This window comes from Petaurus breviceps, unplaced genomic scaffold (genome assembly GCF_028583685.1).
Source record: "Petaurus breviceps papuanus isolate PSGF00001 unplaced genomic scaffold, PetGlider_PUasm1.0 76, whole genome shotgun sequence".
NCBI lineage: Eukaryota > Metazoa > Chordata > Mammalia > Diprotodontia > Petauridae > Petaurus > Petaurus breviceps.
In genome coordinates, this window is record NW_027186473.1 from 44,052,837 (window position 1) to 44,079,433 (window position 26,597).

A 26,597-nucleotide genomic window follows, 5' to 3' on the forward strand; every position below is an offset into this window, starting at 1 on the left:
TTGCAAGATGTATGGATAAGGGGAAGTGGAGAAGGAAGAGGCAAAATGCAGAAAAAAAAACTATTTGGAGCCAAGAATTTGCAGTAGTTCAAGTGAAGGTGATGAGGACTTGAATTAGGGTGGTTGTAGTGTGAGTGTTGAGAAGAAGATGGATCTCAGGGATGCACAGTTTCCCATGAGAGATCTAAAGAAATCAAGTAATTCTCTCAAAGTTACTTGAGACTAGAATATGTGAGGAAAATACTCACAATAATGTGCCATGCTATACAACATTGGACCACATTTCTTCCCCAAGCAAATTCATATTCTGAATGCCTTGAACAAGATACTAATTAAGTCAAAGAATAGTTATGTATTCAGGTTGCTAAGCAACCAAATTTTGGCAAGGCATCCTTATAAAATTAAAGGAAAAACTGAAAGTTGAAAGAAAGCTGGAGAACATCAACATTCACCAACTTCCCCAAACAGAACAACATTCAGGTTCCTTGAGGTAGAAATTTCTCAATGATGTGCATGAAATGATAAATTAATGGAAGTAAATTAGAATGGGGCAGGCTACAAAGGAATGTCAAGTGTAGAGGTATGTGGAACTGGGTTTAAATCCTGACAATGTCACTTATTATGTGATGTGACCTTGGACCTTGGTAAGTTTGGGCAAGTTTCTTAATCTTTCTGGGCCCCAGTTTTCTCTTTTGTAAAATAAAAAGGTTGTTCTGGATGACCTTGAAGTTCTCTTCCAGTACAGATTTTGGGTTCTATGATTCAGCTCTGCTGGTGCTACAAAGTCTAACTGTAATCTCAAACCTAACATTTTTTTTAAATTTAAGGAGGAAAGTCATTGAAACATTTTCCTTAGGAGTGATGAGTTGGTTCATGTGATCTTCCAAAAGTCCTTTTCAGTTATAGAATTCTGTGTCACCTCCCTATATGATGCCACGTTAGGCCCCCTTGCATGGGGAGACCAAGCGGGTAAGCAGACTAGGACAGAAGAAAGACTGCTGGATTTGCAGTCAGAGCAGTTGGGTTTGAATCTGCACACTCTCACTCACATAATATGACCTTGAGAAATAGTTTCACCTTTCTGGACATTAGTTTCTTCATATGTTAAAAGAGGAACAGGCAGCCTACGGAGTTCCTACAGGCTCTATGTCTCTAATCTTAAACAGGCTTCCCAAAAGAGAAATGATAATTGATCTCTGCAAATGGGCCCCCCTCCCCAATTTTCTTCTATTTAAATGGACCAGTTTGACTTGAATTTGAGCTGATTTTAAAGCTTAAAAAAGCTATCATTCCTTAAATTTGAAAACAAGAACTCCCTTTTCCTTATTGTTCCCACATCCTCAAAGGCTAAATACCAGAGAGCAGTTCAACAATCAGAGGATGATCTGTGGGCCCAAGAGTTCCAAGTAAGACCAAGGGCAGCTCTCTCACATAGACACATTGGCCAGGAAAGATGGAAGACCTTAAACTATTTTGGCACGAAAAAGTCAAGCATGTGTGGGTGTTGCTGGTCCAACAATGCTAATTTGCCTCCCAAGGTCTAAAAATAGCTGCCAATGGTCTCGGAGATCCTGTTCTCTCAGACTGGCAGCGGCTTGACACATACAGACATGTATCTCTTGACCTTCGTTTGCTTGCTGACAGGAATCAGAGTAGGGACTGATCAAGGTTTCAAGAGGAAATCTAAGGTCAGGTCTTTTTCTTAGTACAAATTCTGATAAAGAGTTTCAGAGGAAAAAGGAACTATAGCTATCACTAAATAACCAGTGCCCCATGATGAGAGTTACCTCCCTGTCATTGCAGACCTTCCTGTACTATTTCAGCTCTGGAGCTAAATCTAAGAACACACGTCAACAGCCAGAAGGAAACTTATCAGGGCCTGATTTATAACGAAGCTGTTCTCGTGTCCTTCAGCAAACTCAGAGCAGTGCCTATTAAACTTAGCATGATGAAGCAAAGCCAGAGGCTGATATTGAACAGTGACCTTATTGTGCTGGCTGCTCACACAACAAAAACGACCTTAAAAGGGCATTAGGATTTATGGTAGCTCTTTTTGTGGTGGCTAAGAATTGGAAATCAAAGGGATGCCCATCAATTGAGGAATGGCTTAACAAGTTGTGGTATATGGTTGTGATGGAATATTATTGTGCTATAAGAAGTGATGAGCAGGGTGATTTCAGAAGAAACTGGGAAAAGTTCAATGAACTGATGCATCATGAAGTGAACAGAACCAAGAGAACCTTGTGCACAGTAACAGCCACATTGCTGAATGTAGAACTGTGAATGACTTAGCTATTCTCTCAGAAATACAATGATCCAAGACAATCCCAGAGGACTAATGATGAAGCAAGCTATCTGCCTCCAGAGAAAGAACTGATATTGACTGAATACAGATTGAAGCATGCTATTTTTTACTTTCTTTCTTTCATTTTTTTCTTTTATTAGTGTTCTTGTACAAAATGACTAATATGGAAATGTTTTACATAATTGTGAATGTATAACTTATATCTGATTACTTCTTTAAGGGAGTGAGAAGGAGGAGAAAAAGAAATTGGAACTCAAAACTTTAAATAAAAAATGTTAAAAAATTAAAAAGGGGGGGCTAAAGATTGGAAAAAATTATGGGAGGGGCATTGGAATAGGAAACAAGTTCAGAAAGCAAACAGACCTGGGCAATGAAACAGCAAAAAATAAAACACTCCCTGTGTTCCTTTAAGTCTAGGACTACAGCAATGGTAATAGTTGCTGTTTATGTAGCCACTTCTTCACAATAACAGGTGCTATGATTATCCCCATTTTACAGGTGAGGAAAAGGAGATTCTGAGAGGTTAAATGACTTCTCCAGTGTCACACAACTAATAGCCTCTGCGGTGAGGTTTAAACATACCCTGAGATGCTGTGTCTTGGCCAAAAATAAGAAAATAATCTGTACTGTATCATTCTGGAAAAGTGGTAGGATGCCACATTCAGGGTGGTAGGAGCACTAGAATAAGAAGTGACAGACTTAAAGTAGAAAAGAAAAAAGGGGGCAGTTAGGCGGTGCAGTGAATAGAGCACTGGCCCTGAAGAGCACTGGCCATGAAGTCAGGAGAACCTGAGGTCAAATGGGACCTCAGACACTTGACACTTAACTGTGTGACCTTGGGCAAGTCACTTAACTCCAATTGCTTTGCCTTTCTGCAAAAAAAAAAAAAAGGAAAAGAAGTGACAGACTTGGTGTAGGGGCAAGGTCAGGTCCTGCATCAACCACTAACTAGCTCTGTATGACCTTGGGCAAGGTTGTTCCAGGCCTCGGTTTACTCATCTGTAAAATTGGGGTGTAAGACTAGAGGACACTGAACGTCATGTTCAGCTACTTGGCTTTCACTTGACCTCTTGTAGAGCTGAAGGTCTATGTAATTCAGTCAGTTAAACAAGTATCTTCTGAGCACTTACTGGTATTGTTCTGAGTGTTATAAGAGACTTAACATGTATGTTAAGGTCACTACATATAAAGACTTTGTTTTGACACCACAGAAAGGTCTCAGTAATGCATCTTGTAACAAAGAAAAACAGTTATGTGCAAACCCTATTGAGCTCTCGAAAAAGGAGGTACAATAGTAATAGCAGTGTGTTGTCTGCACATCTGGTTAATGAAAGGTGCAGGGACACACCCCTTTTGTCTGGTTTTACTGGAATCCTAAAACAATACTAGAGTCATATCTGTCAGGCTAGGCAAAGAAGCAGATGGTTCTTCTCTAAGAGAGTTGGAAGCACCATCTTTAAGAATCCTTGTGACGGAGCAACAGCAGGAAGGTGCAGTCCTTAGCTCTTTGTGTCTGAGAGGGACAATGCACCCTTGAGAAAGAGGAGGCGGGGTCGAGAATGAGAGTAATGGCCAGTTCTGTTACATGACCTTTGGCACACGCCCATAGCAGGGAACAGACCTGAGACTCAGGGCATTGCTAACAGATTACTGGACAGGCTCCGAGACTTTGGAGTGAAGCATACTACATTTCCAGTGGGATTGTTTCCCAGCCAAATGGAAGAAAGATCACTATCAGCCTGGGTACTGAAAGAGGAAGGCTTGGGAGTTAGGCCAAGCAGTGAGATGCACTATAGCAGAGAACATGTTATGGGAGAGACAATGGTTACAGGCCTCACCCGTAATGACTCTAAAGACAGAAAAGATTCCCATCTAATTTGGCCATTCCCAAAATGTGAGCAGTAAAATGTCCATTTCTAAGAAGGAATTGTAGGCTTCTTGGTTGGTGCCTGTAATGAAATGCATTTTTGCATAGTTCTGCTTTGATTTAAGAATGGATGGATGGGATTCAGAGAAACATGGGAATAATTAGCAAAAGAAAGACATCCAAGAGAATAATATTAATAGCCAGCCTACATAAAGACCTTTACAGCTTGCAAAGTGTACATGTTATGTCATTTGAACTCCACAACAATACTGTGAGGTAGGGCCTATTATTATTCTCATTTTCTCATATCAGCCTGAAAGAGGTCAAATGATTTGTCTAATCACACAGCTACTATCTAAAGCAGGATTTGAACTCTGGTCTTCCTGACTCCAAGGCTGTGGAAGTATCTCACTCCATTGAGCCACCCAGCTGCCCCCTATCCAAGATACTCAATGACTCTACAGGGAAAAAAAAAAATATATATATATATATATATATATATATATATATATACAGAATGATGACAACAAGGTAAATATAAACATCACTAAAGGGAAGTCAAAGTTTGAGTAAGATCCCAGACAACATATAATCAAGCATAAGTCCTTGTGGCAGAGAGGTGAGAGAGATACAAGGATGGAATATTGTATTTATTTTCAGATACAGTTACTACTGCATCAGATGTTTTTGCTTAAATGTTTTTCTTTGTCACAAGGAAGGGTTCAATTGATGTAGCTGAAGTGAGTGTAATACAAAAAAAAAAACAAAGACAGCAGCACAAAATACTGAGAGAGTGAAAGAGGAGAGAGGAGACAGAGAGAGAGAGAGAAAAGGAGAGAGAACAGAGAGACAGAGAGAGACAGAGAGAGAAGTAGAAAGAGAGAGAGAAGAGAGACAGAGAGAGAGAAAACCAGGGGACAGAAAAATGGCTCCTTCTTTAAGTGTACTGGTACAGTAGAAATAACATTGGTTTAAAGACCTGGCTTTGAATCTCACCTGTGTCAAATTTACTTAACACCCATGAGTCTGAAACTCTTCATCTCTCAAATGACAACATAGATAAAATATTATCAAATAGATAACCTCTAAAGACTCTTCTAGTACTAAATTCTATGGACCAGCCTATGTTTTAGACTGTATATCTATGACCTACTTATATACTGTTAAGTAGTATTCAATTTGGAGAGGCACCATTTGGCATTCAGGTGAAATACCAGTAACTCCATTAGGAAGGGGGAAAAAAAATCAGATTTAATTTTCAAGTCTCATTTTTTATGTGTTAAATGCTGATCTACAAACTGAATGATTGAAAAATAAATCACATTCTGAATTAATATAATTGCTCAAATTCATTTGAAAATCCCTACCTTGTTTTTAGTATGCATTAGTTGAAGATGAAGGAAACAGACTTTTTCCCTCCCCAAATGTCTTTTCTATTTAGACTTCACTAACATTTTATGTTCCAACTTGGAAACTGTTTTTGAAGTTTTGCAAATTTTATTAATTGAAACAAAAATATTTATTAAAAAGTTGGTTTTAAGAACTTGGAATCTCAATATGACAAGCTATATTGCTTCATAAAAATAAAACAATATCATATAACTTTATAACAAATTTCATTTTGTGAACTTTGTTTGGCACTATCATTACTTAAAGTGTTAATTAAGCCCTTATTTTCAGGAGACCTTATGCTAAGAGTTGCACAAAATGAGTTAGATAGAATCTATCACTACCACCACCATATGGAAGCTTATAGACTAAAACAGACAATAATGATAAAGACAGAGAAATGTAGGAAACTTTGGTGGAAACAACATCCTAATGATCTAATGGTAGCCATCTCTAGGGCAAGGGTGGGGGAAGGGGAAAAAAGTAAAAAAAAGAAAATTACAAGATGATTTTATTATGTATTTAAGAGGAATAGCAACTTGTACATAATAGATTTACAATTTCATGTATAATCAACTTTTTAAAAATTATACTGCTATAGAAATGCCTGTTTTATTCCATAAATTAAAAATAAAAGGAATAAAAATTTCAAAAACAAACAATATCCTAACCCTTTCCCCCATGTAATTTAGGCTAATTTTTTACTTAAAAGTTACTGAAGCTATCTTTGAAACTTAATTGGCTCAGAGAACCAAAGGCTGAGGCTATTGTCATCATGGTCTTGTCACCTGGACACAAAACAGGCAAGAGAAGAATGAGGAGGGTTCTAATGTTGGGGTTGCTGGATCCCAGTGGGCAACCCAGGGAAGGAAGCTTCTTCAAGCTGATTCCACTCAGGCTGTGATCAGTGATACCCTTGCTGATTATCATTCTGCTATGACTAAGTAGATCTTTTTCTGTTAACTGTTGAATAATTTATGAGTGTGTCTCACTTTGTTGCATCATTAAAAATAAGGACTCAGACACAGGCTTGAGTCAGGACCAGCCCACAACAGAAAATGAAAGTCTAAAAGTTAGGCCTGATAGGCAGTTAAGAGATGATTTTTCTATTTGTGCCCAGGATTGTAAAAATGCTACATGTCTACAGCTGCAATAGTGCAAAAGGATATAAGATGGGAAATGTACAGCAGTACAGTCTGTCTGTGTCTGGATTGGTGTCTGCTGGCCAAGCTGTTGCTCAGTTTCTTTCTTTGTGGCTGTATCTTACTCTCTCTGTAGGTTTCTTTTTGCTCTCTCACCCATCCCATATATCTGTCTTTCTTTCTTGCTCTGTTTTGTCTCTCTGCCTCTCCCCAAAACTATGCTTCTCATTGTCCATTTCTCTAACCTTTCCCTTTTTTCTTCTCTCCCCCCTGTATTTCTCTTCCTTAGAATGGCAGCAAACCAAAACAAAAAACACATAACTGAAGTAGATTTTTAATATCAGTTATAAATATTGAAATTTTATGTTCTCTAATTTAGTTTTAAATAAAATGAGTAAAGCATTTTATTGAAATCATCTCTGAGACGTGATTGGCATAGGAAACTAATGGCTCGGCTTTTTGTCATCACTTCCTAGTTACTTGAGCATAAAACAGGATGAGTAAAGCATTTCTTGTTGGAAGGGCAGAACCCTAAATTAATGCCTTTTGCTTCTGGAGCCCTTTGATGATTCCTCCCCTCCCCTATGCGGCCCTAAGGCTCTTGAGGAAAAAAAAAAAAAAACTTCTTCACCATGAATACTTTGATACTTCAATGAATTTGTGATCCCACTGATAGGAATTCTCCTTATAACTGAAACAGTTTGCAATCCATCCGTTTCTTCTCATCCTGTATCCATTCCTCTACAGATCCTCTCTGAAATCCTCACACAGGGGAACAACACAAAAAGGAGGAGGATTTTCTGTCACTTTCTTAGAGGATCACAATGTTAGAGCTTCGAGGAACCTTGGTCATCTAGCCAAACCATCTTGACATTGAGTGGCTTATAGTGACAATGTTAACTGGCTCTCACTCTTACTCATGTCTCATTCCACTTCCTTTTCTGATTATATATTTCTCTGACAAATCAGTCTGTTCATTTAAAAGGCAAAAAAGGTAAACCTACTTAGAAGGTATATTGTAAATAAAGGAAGAGATTGAGCCACAGGAGATGTATGTCATACAAAGAGTTGGAACTGGTTGAGGTATGTTATAAAACTATAGAAAAAGTGATTTTAATTCACTTTTAAAATGTAATAAATTTCTTTAAAAGAAAACAGTGGTGTTTCAAGATCAAATAATAACTGGGTGTCTGGGTAGCTGACCAGATGAACAAAACATTGAGAATTCCTAGGTGATATTGATCACTAAATTTAATTAGATATCTTAGATTCAGTGTGACAGCCTCCTTATACTCAAGCACCTCTTTGATCACCCCTAGAACCAGATCCTAGGGGAGCCAGTGGACTACATTTCACAAATTATTGGTATATCTTAACGCCAGAGATGAATTCAACTCTTTCCTACCCCCTCCACCACGAGAAAACTTATTCTACACCTTATCTCTCTCTCTCACACACACACAGCATTTAGTCAATACCTAACATAGCACAAGGTTGTACAAAAGGGCTTAAAATGACTTTATCTCTACTCTCTAGGCCTTCAGAGAATCACAGAATCTTAGAGTTGGAAAGGTTTGAGGGGCCATCTAATCCAACCCAGACCTGAAAAAGAATACCCCCTAAAATATCATCACTAAGTTTTTGCTTTAAAAGTGAGGGAATCTTCTTCTTGAATCAGCCCATTTTACTTCTAGAGGGTTTTAATTATTATGAAGTCTGAGTCCTTACCTCAAGCCTAAGTCTACCTCTCCACAATTCCCATCCCTACTCCAGGTTCTGTCCTCTGGGGCCAACCAGAACAAATCTAATCTATCTTGTATGTGACAGCCTTTCAAATACTTGAAACAGCTAGAACCAGATTTTTTTTTTCACTTGAGGCAAAAACAGTTGATAAGTGAGTCAAGATAGAGGTCAGTCCAACTGCAGGTATTCGGAGAAGTGATAAACTGAATGGTCATATGGCAGGGCATAGGGACTACAGTCTCCTTGAGGAGGAACTGTGCCCTTGCCTCCATGTCCCTACCCTGGGATGAAGTCCTGCTTGTCCCATGCTAGTTAAGACTCTGAAATGAATACAGTAAATATTTTTTGTTCTTCTTCCCTCCCATTTTCTAACCTCCAAACAGGTTTTTCAATGTTACTCTGTTATATATAGCTAAACTCTGACCTGGCTAGCCACATTATCATCTTTTATTACATATTTTACAATATTTTCTAAAGGGCCTGCAAATCATGTGTTTCAAAAGAACTATCACTTTTTATAAATTCTTATAATATTTCTGAGAAAGAGGCATTGAGTTGAATTATGATTCTGCTCCCATTAAAGAGAAGCATGAGGAGCAGAGAAATGAATGGTAATAAAAGTTTGCTATCCAAAATGGAGGATCTTGCTTAATCAAAATTTTTGTTCAACTTATACAGATTCAATGTGGATCCTGGGAAAGGTCCTTTTTCATCATTTGAAGGTAGATAAAAGAGCCACTATGCAACCTTAAATAAGTAACTTCTTTCTCTGAGCCTTATGCTCCTTCACCCTCCTAATCTCCAAGAAGGAATGATGAAAAAGGACACCTAGGCCTTACTGAATGGGTGTTGCCTCAGACAAATTGAAACCTGGGGAAGACCTTAGCTTAAAAAAGTTAAGATCTCCTTCTGCATCTTGCACCATCTCCAGTCATCCTAACCTAAGTTTTGCCACTGGACCCTAATGATTCTAGAAGAGAATGAGGCTGATGATTTTGCATGATTTTGCCTTACCTAAATCCAATTCACTTAGGTTTTTTTGTTTGTTTTTGATGAGGCAATTGGGGTTAAGTGACTTGCCCAGGGTCACACAACTAGTAAGTGTCAAATGTCTGGTCAGAGGTCGGATTTGAACTTAGGTCCTCCTGACTTCAAGGCCAGCACTCTATCCACTATGCCACCTAGCTGCCTCCAATCCAATTTACTTGTGAGTCAAGACTTCACCCTCCAGATTGATCCTTGGGTAAAACTTGATGGCCTTTTTCAGAGTCCTTTATAATTTTGAATCTAGGATCCTGTGAAGCTATTAGCTGGAGCTTCCTCAATCTGAGCCAATCAAATAGCCTCAAAGTCACATGCCTACAGAGGAGCCAGCAGCCTGAACCTTTAGCATTCACACCTATGATGCTGATAAAATATCCTCTGCTCTGGTGAAAGAAGCTGGCAAATAGAGTCACCAGCCTAATAGCTGGGTGCTTCATCTCCCCCAGAGTCTCTACGGGATGGATATTAAACATGTGGATCAGGAGAGATGAGAGGAATGACATTTCCCGGGGCTTCTGCAGAGTCTCCTGATGAGCCCTGGGCCACAGAAGCCAGTTTTCACTAGACCATGTCAAGCTCACACACAAGGGCAGCGCCTGACTCTCATCCTTGTTCTATTCAGGGCCTCTGGTTCCAAGAACAGAGCTATGAGGTCATCTCTTTGCAGGCCCCTCTGCCCTCATTCCCCACAATCTTTCAACTGCAATACAGGAAGATTAAGAGCTTTCGGTTAAGTGGTGTGGTTATATAAACACCAATTGCTTCTTGCTGGTGGAAATTCTCCCCCTGTGAGTGGGAACTTCATCACCAGAGAGGACGCAAATACATTCTCTCTACTGAAAGGAATTTGCTATGTAAAATAGTCCAGGTCAGCTTGATCCTGTGAGCCAACCAGAAAAGTTGATATATTATGTTTGGAGTCTGCATCCAGTGACCTGGCTATGGCATGGGCCATGCCTGAAGTTTATCACCCACTGTGATGGAGTAAAGAAGTACCATGGCTGAGCAGAAAAGATTCTGGCCTAGGGGTGGGGGTGGGGCAGTGAAGCATAGAGGAAGGAGACAGAGGGGCTGGATTTAAATCTCCCCTCCAAACTTGGAGCCTGTGTGACTTGAGCAGATCCCTTCATCTCTGAGGTCCTGTTTCTCTCCAGTTTTCTCATCTGTATATTGATGGTGTTGCTCTAGCTGGCCCCTGAAGTCCTTCCCAGCAGTATCTCTGTAACCTTATGAGCTAGGGAGCCTGAATGCCAAGCCCAGATCTGTTATGAGCTAATGGGCAAAGGGGCAGCCAGATAGTGCAGTGGATAGAATGCTGGGCCTAGAGCCAGGAAGCCCTCAATTCAAATCCTGCCTCAGACACTCACTGGCTGTGTGACCCTGAGCAAGTCACTTAACCCTATTTTCCTCAGTTTACTCATCTGTAAAATGAGATAGAGAAGGAAATGGCAAACCCCTCCAGTATCTTTGCTAAGAAACCCTAGATGGAGTCACAGAGGACCTGATACAACTGAAAATGACTGAACAACAAGGCAAGCCCTTCCTCTTCTCTGAAGCTCAGTTTTGTCATCTGCAGAAAACAAGGAGGATGAGCTAAGTAAATGATCTCATCTAGTTTGGTGATGCTCAAGCTCTTTTCTATGCTAATAGAAAAGAAACTCTTGGCAATAGTTAGAAAGCAGTTATGTGAATTTAGGAAAGTCATCTTCTCTTTCTCTCCTCTAGAGACACTCTGATGAGTCTAGGATTTCATCAGTGCATCTCTTCCTTCCGGTGATGCGGTCCTTCCATGCCTGCCCATCCTGGGTGACGGCTATACTGTGAGCTGACTATAAATTACTTACAGCTTTATCAAGGCAGAGCATTAAAGATAAAAATAAACCATCGGATTATGAATGAATCAGGGAAGTAGGGCAGTTCACAGTAATATATATTTGTACAGAGGTACAGAATATAAACATGTAATATGATGAATATTAGATTAACCATTAATAAGATGGTTTGGTCATCTAGTGAAAGCAAGGGAGGACTAGAAGTCTTTGTGGTCCATTGGTGTCTTCTCAATGCTGAGAGATTCAGAAGAAGGCCCCTAGTATGTTGGGTGAGCTCCTTCCTGCCACAGATTCAGAGGAAGGCCTCTGGCATATTGGATGAGCTCCCTTCCTGCCACAGATTCAGAGGAAGGTCCCTGGCATGTTGGGTGAGCTCCCTTCCTGCCACAGATTCAGAGGATGATGTGGATAAGAATAACACAGGATGAAGAGGCAAGGGTGGATGGCAAACAGCATCACTGGAGGGAGTAAGTACATTGATGAAATTCCAGATTCATCAGAGCATCTAAATAATACAGGATTAATCTAAATAACAAGAAGATTCAAAATACTGGATGAAATAATACATCTATGGATGTAGGTACTCTTTGTATCCATGCAGACTTGAAACTGTCCCTCTCACCTCCATCCTATATCACTTATATATAATACATCACCTATGGCAGCTAGGTGGTGCAGTGACTAAAGTGTTGGATGTAGAGTCAGGAAGACCTGAGTGCAAGTGTAGCCTCAGACATTTTTTGTCTGTGTGACCCTGGGTAAGTCATTTAACTTCTGTCTGACTCCGTTTACTCATCTGTAAAATGGAGATAATAATAGCACCTACCTTACTGGGTTGTTGTAAGGACCAAATCAGATGATATATGTAAAATACTTTGCAAGCCTTAATGCTGCCATGATGATGATGATATCCTTTAATGAATTCTCAAAGGAGATCCACCAAATGTGCTGTGGGACTTATAAATCAATAGTCGGATTGGTCAGTAAGCATTTAGTAAGTACCTCCTCTATGCCAGGCACTATGCTAAGTGCTTCGGATACAAAAAGAGACAAAAGACAGCCTGTATCCTAAAGAAGCTTACAGTCTAATGGAAGAGAAAATAAGCAAATAAATAAGTACAAACAAGTCACATACAGGATAAATAAGAAATAATCAATAGAAGGAAGGCACTAGAATTAACAGGGACTGGGAAAGGCTTTCTATAGAAGGAAGCCAATAGTGCACAAAGGTTATCCATCACTTATCCCTCACTCTTGTTATATGACCTTCCCCCTCTAGTCTTAAAGCTCTCCACCATCATCCCTTAAAAATCTGTCATCAGGGGTGGCCAGGTGGAGCAGTGAATAAGAGCGCCGGCCTGGAGTCAGGAGACCCGGGATCAGTTCTGGCCTCAGATACTTAACACCCACACAAAATAGCTGGCCATGTAACCTTGAGCAAGTTACTTAACCCCAAATGCTTTAAAATAAATAATAAAAATAAAAATCTGTCATCTGACACTTACCAGCAATGTGACCCTGGGCAAGTCACTTAACCCTGTTTGCCTCAGTTTCCTCATCTGTCAAATGAGCTGGAGAAAAAAAGTGGCAAGTCACTCCAGGATCTTTGCCAAGAAAATTCCAAATGGGGTCATAGTTGGACATAACTAAAAAAAATAACTCCACAACAATAAGTTTTAATAGCTTTTAGTGGAACAATAACAAAAATAGAGATACATATATATGCATATGTGTACATATATGCATATATATGTCACATGTAAATAGAATTTTTTTTAAACTAGTAAGTTCCATTTGAGTAAAAGCATCATACTGTCCGGTTTATCATTGTCTTTCTAAGAACGTGGAATTCAAAACTGAATAAGATAAGTGAGTAAAGCACCGGCCCCGGAGTCAGGAAAACCCGAGCTCAGTTCCGGCCTCAGACACTTAACACCCACACAAAAAAACTAGCCGTGTAAACTTGGACAAGTTACTTAACCCCAATTGCCCTCCAAAGAGCAAAAAAAAAAAAAAAAAAAAAGGAAAAAAAGAATAAGATGTTTCAGACACGGTCTGTCTATGGCAATTTACAATGGGATTCTTGCTGGGACCTGACACCATGCTTGTCAATGTCTTCTAAGACACCATTGCTGCTAGGTTTCTGACTGCAATATAACACCCACAACTTGTTAAAAAAACTGCAGTCCACCATGACCCTCGGATATTTTTCAGATCAACTGCTTTCTGGCTAAGTACAATTCTTGCTCAAGTACATACTTGTGAAATATTTTTTTAAAACCCAAGTGTAAGATTTTTCCTATAATCTTATTTAATTTCATGTAAATGGACCTAGCTCAATATAGCTTATTGAGACCTTTTTGTATATCCCCTGTGTCATTCAATATATTAGCTATCCCTTTCCTTCCAGCTTTTTGCCATTGTCAAACTTAGTAAGTACTCAATAACTTCATCCAAATCACTGATAAAAATATTAGTAGCACAGAGTCAAGCAGAGATCCTTCAGTGTACTCCATTAAGATTTCATTCCAAATTGACATTAATGACTACTCTTTGGGTCTAGCTACTCAACCAGTTTCAAAAAGAACTTATTGTATTATCATCTAACCTACACTATCCATCTTGTTCACTAGAAGATGATGAGAGATTTTTCAAACACTTTGCTAAAAGCTTGGTAAATTATGCCTACAGCACTCCCTGATCTATTAGTTTAATAACTCTGTCAAAAACCAAAATGGGGTTAGTCTGGAATGTACTGTTTTTGATGAAACCAAACTGTATTGTATTCCACTTCCTTTCCTTCATTAACTTTTGGTAATGTATCCTAGAATTTTGCCAGAAGTTCTTTCCTTTTTCAAATTCAGGACAATATGATTTCTCTTACAGTTCTACCATTCTCCATGAGCTCTCAAATATCACTGGCAATAGTCAGTGACCACATCTTCTGGTTCTTTGCAGGTCATTTGGACCAAGTGACTTAAGTTCATCAAGGACAAGGAGTTTCTTTCTTACTTTCTCCCTAATTGTCTTGGATTTCAATCTCCAACTAACCATTTTTGTTCTGTCCTTTCCAGAGACTATTCTTCTCTGCAAAGAAGATAAAAGGAAAAAAAAAGAGTTGAATAGCTGTAGGCTTCCCTGTATTATAGATTACCATTTTCCTCTCCACTCCAAGAAGTATATTCCTTCTTTTTATACCATTCTTTTCCCAAATATAACAAAGAACAATTTTGATGTCCTTAGCATTCCTTAGTATCCCACCTTTTTCCTTAAAAGGCAGAAAGATATTTGAGTATTTAAAAAAAAAATTCATTCTCTGCCTAATTACCCTTGCTTCAATCTCCTTTACATGTCTTAAAAACTAAGTTGAATGACGAACTCCCTGTGCAGCCACATCTTTAGGTAACTTCCTTTTTCCTTCTCTTGAGAATTGTTTCTCTTTGTAACTTCAAATTTTCTTTCTTGGGTGCTTCCTACCCTTCCTGGTCTTAATTTCCCTGTAGAATTTTTGGCTAGGGTAGACTACCTAGACTTTCTATGAACTCTTTGAAAACTGCAACCAGAGTTCATGACCAATGAGGCTCAGTTTTCCTTTCCTTTTTTAATAATAAGTTCTGTAATGGAGCAGTCCCTTCCTCCCAAGGCTGAATGACTCATGTTGAAGTCCTGGCCCTGACCTTGATTAGATATGTAACTTTAGGCAAACTATATGATCTGTCTGTGCCATAATTTCTTTACTTGTAATTAAGAACTGAAGACCAGAGTTTATTCCCACAGTCCCTTCCAGCTTTTATTCTGTATGACCCTGGTTGTTACAAATTTTAAAGTGGGGGATGGAAGCACAGAAGGAGGCAGAGGATGAATCCTATTGGTTTTGCTTTTCTTGGTTCTTTTTTCATTGCCTTGAGGAGTGCAAATGTCAAATATTATAAAGGATGGAAAAAAAGAGACCTACTACCTCAATGTTTCCAGGCTGCTCTAGCTACACATCAAACCCTAGATTTTACATTTTAAAAATTCATTTGGACTGATTAAAGTTACATTTTTTAAAAGCCTGCAATTTACTCTTAAGAAGCTAGATTGGAAAGGTGATATTCTTTTCCCACCCTCTAGAGGAAAAAAAGCCCCAATTTAGTCTTCTTGAAGTTATAAGGGTATCTTAATAAGGGTGCACAGCTGTGCTATTCATTCATACTGAAAAGTCCCTTTGCCTAGCATGCTAGAACTTTATAGCCACCACTGAAACATACATAACTATTTTGGAGCTAAAGGGGCAAATAAAAAAATTAAGCAATTTTTTTCTTTTCTTTTTCGTTCTTATCTGTAAACTTTTCATAGTAGATTTATAGCTGGAATGGGACCTCTGAGGTCATCTAGTTCAACCTCCTCATTTTCTGGATGAGTAAACTGAGGACCAGAATGGTTAAGGGACTTGTCTAACATCATATAGGTAGGAAATGGTAGAGATGGGATTTGACTCAAGAAAATTGATTCCAAATACAGTCCACTTTTTTTAATTAAAAAAAGTACACACACACACACACACACATACACACACAAATGCTTGTGTATGTATTCCAATTTTATGTAAAAACATCCAGTCCACTTCTTAAAAAAAGAAGTAATCTAATCTGTAATCTAGTCTGATTATAGATTAGAGGCAGGAAAGTCCCACATGTAGCATTACATAAAAACAATTATGACAATATTTTCATTTACCTGACTGTTTGGGGCTGATAGTAGCTTTGGCCTGAAAATATGGGCTCATTATCACATGAAAAGAGAGAACAGATGTGACTTCTCTCAAGGAAGTCTGAAAAGGAAGCCCATTTTGGGGGGAAGGCAGGTGGGCACCAGAGACAGAGCAATGGATTTGGGCTTAAATCCCAGGTCTGCCATTTATGGTCTTTGTTACATTGTAAAACCATTCAGTCTCCTTAGGTCTCAGTTTTCTTGTCTATAAATACATAAAATGAGGAGGGGGAGTTAGATTACCTATAAGGTCTCTTCCAGCTCTTATCTATGATTCTAAATCTTAAAAAAAGGGGGGGGGGTAAACTTTTTTGGCATCATGGACCCCTTTGGCAATCTAGTGAAGCATGTAGACCCTGTCTCAGAAAAATATTTTTAAATGCGTGAAATAAAATAAATACAATAACAAGGGAAATAAATTATATTAAAATAAAATTACTGGGGCAGCTAGATGATGCAGTGGAAACAGTGCCCACCCTGGAGTCAGAAGGACCTGAACTCAAATGCTGCCTCAAACATTTACTAGCTGTTTGACCTTGGGTGAGTCACTTAACCCTATTTCCCTCAGTTTCCTCATATGTAAAATGAGTTGATGAAGAAAATGGCAAAACACAGTATTTTTGCCAAGAAACCCCCAGACATGACTTAAATTAGTGAACAGCAATTATCTAAGTATTTCTTTGAATAATCAAGTTAACGGCCACAAGTTAAGAATACCTAGGTCTAAAGAAATTTCAGAGTTGCTTGTTTGTTTTTAAAACAACACTCAGAAATATGTCATTCAAACCTACTTCTATTACAATTCACTGTTTTCAAGGCATGAGGTCATCAGTACAGACAGTAGATCCCACAAGGGGGCGCAACAAACCAAGAAGGAACTCAAAGGGCCACCAAAGTCCTTACCTCCCTTCTAGTCTGTGACTCTCTCAAGTTACTTTAGGGCACTGATTCCTCTCCACAATCAAAAAGTGAAGGCAGCCTTATTCATACTGAATTCAATTCAGGAAAGATGCTCTAAGGATACACACTAAGGGATACACTGTCCTGCCCTACCAATGAGGGCTACTGTTTGCAAGGGCTGTGGGGAGGGAGTGATTGCATTGTATGTTAAAGGTATTTGAACAACTGTTTACAAATTCTAAAGCTGGAAATACCATGGGGCTAAAGAAAGGAAGACTTTCCCTAAGGCAACTCCAGTCCCTGCATGTTATCTTGAAGTCCTCCCCAAATACCAGGGGTACTTCCTGCCCCTGCAGGACTCTCTGAGACTAAGCCACCCCACTGCCTGCTTATGGGGTTGTACCGAGCTACTGCCCATTGCACATCTCCATCTGAAGTGAACAGTGCTTGACACATAGTAGGCACTTGAATGAATGAATGAAAATGGCTTTCCATAATCAAAGATGAGTAAGAAGGTTAAATCAGGTCAGACAGGACATTGGCTATACAAAATTGAGAGAAGAGGGGAAAAAATATATATAGGGATCGAGGGTGAAGGATGGGTATTAGTGTGAAAGATATCAGTAACAGAGTGAAAGAGAGAGTGTCAAAGGATAAGAATTCTGGGTAAGAATTCTCTCTCCTGCTAACTCTAAGTAACTTGATTTGAATCACTTCAGTTCTCTGGGTCTTCATTCCTTCATCTATAAAAGGAAGGGGCTGGACCCACTGATCACCAACTTTTTTTTCCAAATCTCAATGCTCTGGTCCCAGGTTCGCTGAGCCTGAGGTCACACATAGCTCTGACTTCAAACACAGCACTCTTTTCACCCCGCAAATCGCAACTACTTTTGACTCAGGGAAGGCTCAACAATGAGACAAGGTTCCCAGACTTTGTCGTATACTGTCATATGAGTAATACAATTAACAGAAAATGTTTCCCATTCCTACATCTGTCCATGTCGCTCCCCCACCTTCCCTTAAGTGCAAATGCCCACACACTGCATTCTGGAGGGTATCTTTGCTCATGTGCACAAATTGGCAGGACTTTGTTTCAAGCAACAAAGAAAGCCTTGTTCATGCTGTTCCCTTTTCCTACCTGGCTTTGGACAGTCACAGGTTGGAATCCAAGCATGCCCTTCCCCACCTTGCAACTCAGCTAAAGGCTCACTTTGTGGAAGAGCTGGTTGTGCTTGGCAGAAGGCAAAATGTCACCAAACTCAATGACAGCGGTGGGATCAGGAGACAAGACCACAGTACAGCCTCAAAAGAGTGATGTGAACAGCTGCCTGTGATCATTTTCTCCATTTTTCAAGTGCATTCATAATATTCACTGTCTAAGCAATCATTTAGTATTACTGGAACATCTGATCATTGCAGAGGCACTGAGTTAAGCTAAAGGCAATGAGGGATGCAAAGAAGTAGTATATCTAACCCCTGCCATCAATGACCATGGAGCTACTGGACACATTATAATCATCATTATTAATAATATTCTTCTCAACCTTATTCATAGCATTCTGATAGAAATGATTCCAAAACAAGTCCATGTGCTGTTATTCTCTTCTATCTCATTTTCTGAAGATTATTGTAAGGAGGATAAAATAACTACTTTTCATAAGTAAATAAAAATATTGGGATGAAAGCTCATCTTCTGCTAAGGTCACTGAATGAATCTTCAGGGCACTTCCAATAGCAGACAGGATGATGGGGATATGTATTCCAATCTGTTCCCACATGGCTTTAATTTATTCTATTAGGGACCCTATATTATTAAAAAAAAACTTTTCCATTCACATAATTTGGAGATTTTGAGTACTTATTGTGGTGATATGTTATATATGTTAGAAGTATTGTTTTCAAAATATTATGGATCAATATTTTGTCTAGATGATTAAGGGTGACCAGTTTGTATGTGATGGGCAGTTAGGTGGCATAGTAGATAGAGGTTGGGCCTGAAGTCAAGAAGGCTCATCTTCCTGAGTTCAAATCGATCCTCAGACACTTCCTAGCTGTGTAACCCTGGACAAGACACTTAATGTTGTTTGCCTCAGTTTCCTCATCTATAAGATGAGCTGGAGAAATAAATGGCAAATCACTCCAGTATCTTTACCAAGAAAGCCCCAAATGGTGTCACAGAGGTCAGAGATGACTGAAAAATGACTGTACAGCAACAATAAAATTGCTCTGGATTCTAGTATGATTTAACTTGTTGATTTTTTTTTTATCTTGTTGAATTCTTAAAAATATATATATTGCCTTTTGGAGGGCAATTGGGGTTAAGTAACTTGCCCAAGGTTACACAGCTAGTTTTTTTGTGTGGGTGTTAAGTGTCTAAGGCTGGAACTGAACTCGGGTCCTCCTGACTACAGGGACAGTGCTTTACTCACTGTGCCACCTAGCCGCCCCTGAATTCTTAAAAATATTTTGAGGTTTAAATTTGTAGTATGGAGATTTATCATGTGTTAGTCTATAAAACATAGTGAATTTCTGTTGCATATTCTTAGTCACCTAGTTGTCTGACTCAGGACTAGATAGCTGTTAACATTTGTAACCTATAATGATGTGTTGTATAATGTCTACCTTTTCCTTGCATAATCTGCATTAATCAATAAATCTGGCTTCCCTAATGTAAATTGTAATTTCTGGGAGAGATGAATTGATCCCAAATTGCCATTCCAAACCTTCCCATATCTAAAAACAAATCATCATCATCATTGCCCATGCTGTTGCTGGTCCAGGACTGTGATTTCATGTGCACGGAGAACTGAAAACAGTGGAAATTGTATGGAACCCCACTCCACTTACTCATAACAGTCATCTCTAACTTGTAATATCAGAAAGTTGCCTCAGGCACTGAGCAGGTAAGTGGTTACATAGTCAGTATTTGGACATAGAGCCTAGTACATTTTAGGACCTTAATAAATACTTGCTGATTTTTTTTTCCTTTTGATGGGTAAGAGACAGGATTTGAATTCAGGTCATTCTGATTCCAAGTCTGGCCCTCAGCCGACCATAGCACTCTGCCACTATTTTTGTTATATGATGGTGGTTATTAAAATAACTAAGATAATTCAGAATTCCAGGCAGAATATTATAACCATCAAGTGAGTGTTATTGGCCACAAATGTGACAGGAATTTGGATGAAATTAAGACTTGCAGGTTTGGGCTTAGCAGCAGCCTGGATCCAGTGGTGGCGGCTCAGAGCGCAGTTGTTATCTCACCACACCAAAACTCACCTCAACTAGGTCTACCTGAGTCTCAACACCATGAACATTCGCAACGCACGGCCAGAAGACTTGATGAATATGCAGCATTGTAACCTGCTGTGCCTTCCAGAAAACTATGAGATGAAATACTATTTCTACCATGGTCCATCATGACCTCAGCTTTCTTACATTGCTGAAGATGAGAATGGCAAGATCGTGGGCTATGTCCTGGCCAAGATGGAGGAAGGTCCAGATGATGTCCCCCATGGACATATCACATCTTTGGCTGTAAAACGTTCCCACTGTTGACAAGGTCTAGCCCAGAAGCTTATGGATCAGGCCTGAGGGGCCATGATCAGAAAAAGTAACTGAGCAGCTCTGCATCTGTATTCCAACACACAACTTTCAGATTAGTGAGGTGGAGCCGAAATACTATGCTGATGGGGAGGACGCTTATGCTATGAAGTGGGATCTGACCCAGATGGCCGAAGAGATGAGGAAGCAACTGGAGGTGAAGGAGAAAGGTGGACATCTGCTGTTGGCCACCCTGGAGAACAAGATGGACCCCAAGGCCAACCACATAGGGGACCGCTGCCGTAAGGAGAAGGGCCTAGACCCCACAGCCCAGGACAGCAGCAGAGGTGACAGCAAGGATCTTAGCTAGGTTAGTGAGACCACAGAGAGCACCAACGTCAAGGGCAGCTCAGAGGCCCCCAACCCAGCCTGCTAGAGGGCCCTGCCTGGGGTTCCGCTGCTCAAGAGCCATCCCCATCTCTGCCTCTGTTCCTCTTGTCCCCCAGCAATCCTGACAATTAAACCATCTGGGGCCCCGGGCTGTGGAAAAAAAAAAAAAAAGACTTGCAGGTTTGTAATGAACACAGAAAGTTTCAGAGAAAGACATCATAGCAGACACAGAGGAATAGTGTGCTGGACTTATAGACAGGAGAGACCTTTGTTCCAGTACTACTTCAGACATTAGCCATATGACCATGAATAATTCATTTAACTTCTCAGGAACTGAATTTCCTCATGCACAAAATGGGAATGATACCTGCAGCACCTACCTTACATTTGTGAATCACAAGTGTGATAATATATTCAAAGTGCTTTGCAAACTTTCAAGTACCTTGGGGGTTTAGTTGCATTGTCAGCTATCATTACAAGAAGAAGGACTGAATGGGTAGAATTCAATTCAGTGGGAAAAACAGGAAAGGAAGGGCGTTCAGGAAAAAAAACACAAGAAAAAATATGGAGGACAAGTATAGAACATTACATTATAGGATTTAAGAGTTGGAGGAGTCCTAATTTCCTCATTTTACATATAAGGAAACTCAGGTCCAGTGAGAGGAAATGACTCAAGGCTGCATAACTCATGTTTAGCATTTTGGGGGGATGAACAGACTAGTTGGACTGGAACAGGAGATCTGTCTATGACAGTGGTAATTGATAAGGTTGGACAAGAAGTTTGGGGTCTGCAGAGTATCCTGGATAGGATCCTAAGGAATCTAGGTATTATGGTACAGTAGAATATATACCAGTCTGTGAGTCAGGAAACCTAGGTTCCATACCTAAATCATTCACTAAGGACCTGTATGTCCTTAGTCAAGTCATGTCCTTATGTTAGTTAATCCATTGGGGCTAGGGTTTCTTCATCTTTAAGATGAGGGGATTCGACTAGATGATAAAGAAATTCTTCTCTCTCTAAAATTCCATGACCTTTATCCTGTAGAAAATGAGGAACTGGGTGCAGAGCCAAGATGGCAGAGTAAAGGCAGGGATTCGCCCGAGCTCGTCCCCAAAACCCTCCAAATACCTTTAAAAAAATGACTCTAAACAAATTCTAGAGCAGCAGAGCCACAAAAAGATGAACTGAAACAAATTTCCAGCCCAAGACAACCTGCAAGGAGCACAGGAAAGGTTTGTTGTACCAGGCTGGAAGCAGTCCAGTGCAGGGCGTACCAGCACAGACCAGGCCCCAGCAAACCGGGAGCAGGTCTCACTCAGGAGACTGAATCACTGGCAGTAGCGGAGGTTTCTGCACTTCTCAGACCACAGACACCAAAGACAACTTAGAAGGTCAGTAGGAAAGGGCTGTCAGACCTGGGTAAGAAAGGAGCACATCTAGCACAGGCTATGCCCCATCAGCCCTGGCTACAGCAAATCAGGGGCAGGCCTTGGGAATACTGAATCAGACATAGCAGCAGCTGTTTCCAGAGCTCCCCGCCCATGGGTGGTAAGGGGATGGAACAGCTGGTCAGGAGGAGATCACAGGGGTCTCTTCGCTGGCATCAGGCAGAACTCTGCTGCTTTGCCCAGTCCGAGGGTGGAGAGCAGCACTAGCACAGCAAAGCTTGTGGCAGCAGGGAAGAGGGGCCCTCCTCACAGTTTCAGGGCAGAAAAGAGTGCTTATGGTCACTTGCAGACCAAAGCACAGGCCGGGAGAGGAGTAAACACCTATCCTTAGATCATGCAACCTTGGAAGGCCTGAAAACTTACGAGTCCCTAGAAGAATCTCTGAAAACAGCTTGGGACAGTACACCCTCCCCACTGTAAGCCAAGCTCTACCTTAACAGAGTTAAAAAGGCAAGTAATAGGCTGGGAAAATGAGCAAACAATGGGGGAAAATTCTGATTATAGAAAAGGACTTTGGTGATAAGGAAGATCTAAAATATACACTCAGTAGAAGACAACAAAGTCAAAGCTCCTACATCCAAAGCCTCTAAGAAAAACATTGGTCTCAGGCCATGTGAGAGCTCAAAAAGGATTTTGAAAATCAAATAAGAGAAGTAGAGGAAAAATTGAGAAGAGATATGAGAGTGATGCAAGAAAATAATGAAAAACAAGTTTGCTAAAGGAGACCCCCCCCCCAAATACTTAAGAAAATAACCCCTTAAAAAACAGACTAATCCAAATGGCAAAAGAAGTCCAAAAAGCTAATGAGGAGAAGGCCTTAAATGGCCAAATTGAAAAGGAGGTCCAAAAATTTGCTGAAGAAAAGAGTTCCTTGGGGCGGCCAGGTAGCATAGCGAGTAAGAGCACCGGCCCCAGTGTCGGGATGACCTGGGGATCGAATCCGGGCTCAGACACTTAGCACCCACCCAGAAATACCTGGCCGTGTAACCTTGAGTGAGTTACTTAACCCCTATTGCTTAAAATAAAAAAAAAGAGTTCCTTAAAAACTAGAATGGAGTAATTGGAAGCTAATGACTCTATGAGAAATCAAGAAATTATAAAACAAAACCAAAAGAATAAAATAATAGAAGACAATGTAAAATATCTCACTGGAAAAACAACTGACCTAGAAAATAGATCCAGGAGAAATAATTTTTTAATTATTGGACTACCTGAAAGCCATGATAAAAAGGGGGGGCCTAGACATCATCTTTCAATAAATTATTAAGGAAAACTGCCTTGATATTCTAGAACAAGAGAGTAAACAGAAATTGAGAGAATTCATCAATCACCTCCTGAAAGAGATCTCAAAAATGAAAACTGACAGGAACATTATAGTCAAATTCCAGAGTTTCCAGGTCAAGGAGAGAATATTGCAAGCAGCCAGAAAGAAACAATTCAAGTACTGTAGAACCACAATCAGGATGACACAAGATTTAGCAGCTTCTACATTAAAGTATTGGAGGGCTTAGAATATGATATTCTGGAGGTCCAAAGGAGCTAAACCTACCCAGCAAAACTGAGTATAAATTCATGAGGGGGGAAAATTGATATTCAATAAGATAGAAGAGTTTCATGCATTCTTAAGAAAATAGCAGAGCTAAATAGAAATTTTGACTTTCAAATACAAGACTCAAGAGAAGCATGAAAAGGTAAACAAGAAAGAGAAATGATAAGGGACTTATCATTTACATTTACATTCCTACATGAAAACATATTTGTAACTCATAAGACCTTTGTCATTATTAGGGTAGTTAGAAGGAGACTGAGGGCATAGGTGTGAGTTGAATATGAAGAGATATCTAAAAAACAAAATGAAGGGGTGAGAGAAGAATGCAGCAGGAGAAAGAAAAAGGGAGAGGTACGTAGAATGGAGTAAATCCTTTCATAAAAGAGGCAAGAAAAAGTTTTTATAGTTGAGGTGCAGAGAGGGGAGGTGAGAGGGAATGAGTGAACCTTACTCTTATCAGAATTGGATTAAAGAGGGAATAACACACACACTCAATAGAAATCTTTCTTACTCTACAGGAAAGTCAGGGAAGGGAGGGGGTGTGTTGATAGAAGGAAGAACAAATTGGGGGAGGAGGTAATCGGAAGCAAACACTTTTGAGGAGGGACAAAGAAAAGGAGAGAATAGAATAAATAGTGGGCAGAATAGGATGGCTATATATATAGTTAGTTTTTTACAACATAACTATTATGGAAGTGTTTTGCATGACAACACATGTATAACATATCAAATTGCTTGCCTTCTCAATGAGGGTGGTTGGGAAGGGAGGGAGTGAGAGAATTTGGAACTCAGTTTTGAAAACAAATGTTAAAAATTGTTTTTTTACGTGTAACTGGGGAAAAATAAAACACCAAATAAAAATTACAAAGTAAAGAAAATGGGAAACTACTGAAGATTTTAGCAGAGTCACTGTTTTAGAAGGATTTATCCAGGTTGGCTTTGCAGAATGAACTGGGCTAGCGAAATTGATTAAAAAATTATGATAATTCATGAATAACATAATAAATTCTCACCTTGGAGATTTGGTAGTAGGATTGAAAAGGGGGTAGGTTTGAGAAAAATATGAAGTATTACATTAATAGTACAGGGTCTTTAAGACTGGACCTTTAAGGTAAAGGAGAAGTTGAAGGTTCCAAGTCTAGGAAATTTAGAGAATGATAGTAATTGTGACAGAATTAGGGAAGTGGGAAGGAAGAGATTAGCTTAGGGGAAAAATAACAGACACAATTTTACACATGTTGAGTTTGATATGGGAGTAAGATCTCCAGAAAGGAATGTCCAGCAAGCAGGTGGAAACGTGGGACTCAATTTAACTCAATAAGCAGTGATTAAATACCAATATGTGTCTGTTAAGAGCCATAAAACATCAAAGCAATTTGTGATCTCAAGGAGCTTCCTTTCATTCTACTGAATTGGAACTGGGGACTCTGGGAATTATGCACATGGGGTTGAAAATCTTGCAGTTTACTGCAAGAATTGATGACATGGGGGCAGCCAGGTAGCACAGTAAGAGTAAGAGTAAGAGCACCGGCTCCAGTGTTGAGAAGACCTGGAGATCGAATCCTGGGCTCAGACACTTAGTACCCACCCAGAAACACCTGGCCGTGTAACCTTGAGCAAGTTACTTAACCCCAATTGCTTTAAAAAAAAAAAAAAAGAATTGATGACATGTCTAAGGAAAAATAACACACATAAAACAGAAGGCTAGAGACTAAACTTTGGGGGGTATGTGCACATTTAGGGGACAGGAAGAGAAAGAGAAACTTGGGAAATGATAATTTTACATTTATTTATTTAAAAATAATTTTATTATTTCTTTATTTTTTAATTCTTTTCTTTATAAATTTTAAGTTCCAAATTCTCTTCCTCCTTCCTACCACCCGCCAGCCACTGAAAAGGTAAACAATATATAAATTATACATACGTGTGAAATCATGCAAACATTTCCATATTAGCCATACAGGAAGGAAGGAAGAAAAGAAAGAAAGAAAGAAAGAAAGAAAGAAAGAAAGAAAGAAAGAAAGAAAGAAAGAAAGAAAGAAAGAAAGAAAGAAAGAAAGAAAGAAAGAAAGAAGGAAGGAAGGAAGGAAGGAAGGAAGGAAGGAAGGAAGGAAGGAAGGAAGGAAGGAAGGAAGGAAGGAAGGAAGAGAAACTTCAGTTTGTACTCAGAGTTCATCAGTTCCCTCTCAGGAGGTAGACAGCATTTTGTTCATCATGAGTCCTTTGGAATTATGTTGGATCATTGTATTGATCAGAGTAGCCAAGCCCTTCACAGTTGAGCATCATTACAGCACTGCATCAATTCATACAGTCTTGCATGCTCTTTCTGAAACCACATCCCTCATCATTTCTCCATCACAATCATATACAACTTTTTCAATAATTTCTCAATTGATGGATACCCTTTTAATTTCCAATTCTTTGCCACCAAAAAAGAGCTGTTAAAATATTTTTGTATATATAGGTCCTTTTCTTTTTTTTTTTTTTTTTGATCTCTCTGGGAAAGAGATCTGGTTGTGGTATTGCTGTATCAAAGGGCATGCTAGTTTGATTGCCCTTTGGGCATAGTTCCAAATTGCTCTCCAGAATGGTTGGACCAGTTCACAACTCCAGTAGGTATTTTCTTTCCCTCATTCCCTCTAGCATTTGTCATTTCTGATAGTTGAAAAAATTTAATATTTATGAAATTCCC

At 39.5% G+C, this 26,597-nt stretch overlaps 1 protein-coding gene and 1 pseudogene across 3 annotated transcripts in view; one reads left to right on the plus strand and one right to left on the minus strand.

Annotated features, from left to right (window-relative positions):
- The window catches only part of RNF150 (ring finger protein 150), a 386,314-nt gene that overhangs the window by 189,544 nt on the left and 170,173 nt on the right, over nucleotides 1–26,597 (minus strand). The window lies entirely within an intron of this gene.
- Nucleotides 19,266–22,354, plus strand: LOC138174813 (N-alpha-acetyltransferase 10 pseudogene; annotated as a pseudogene).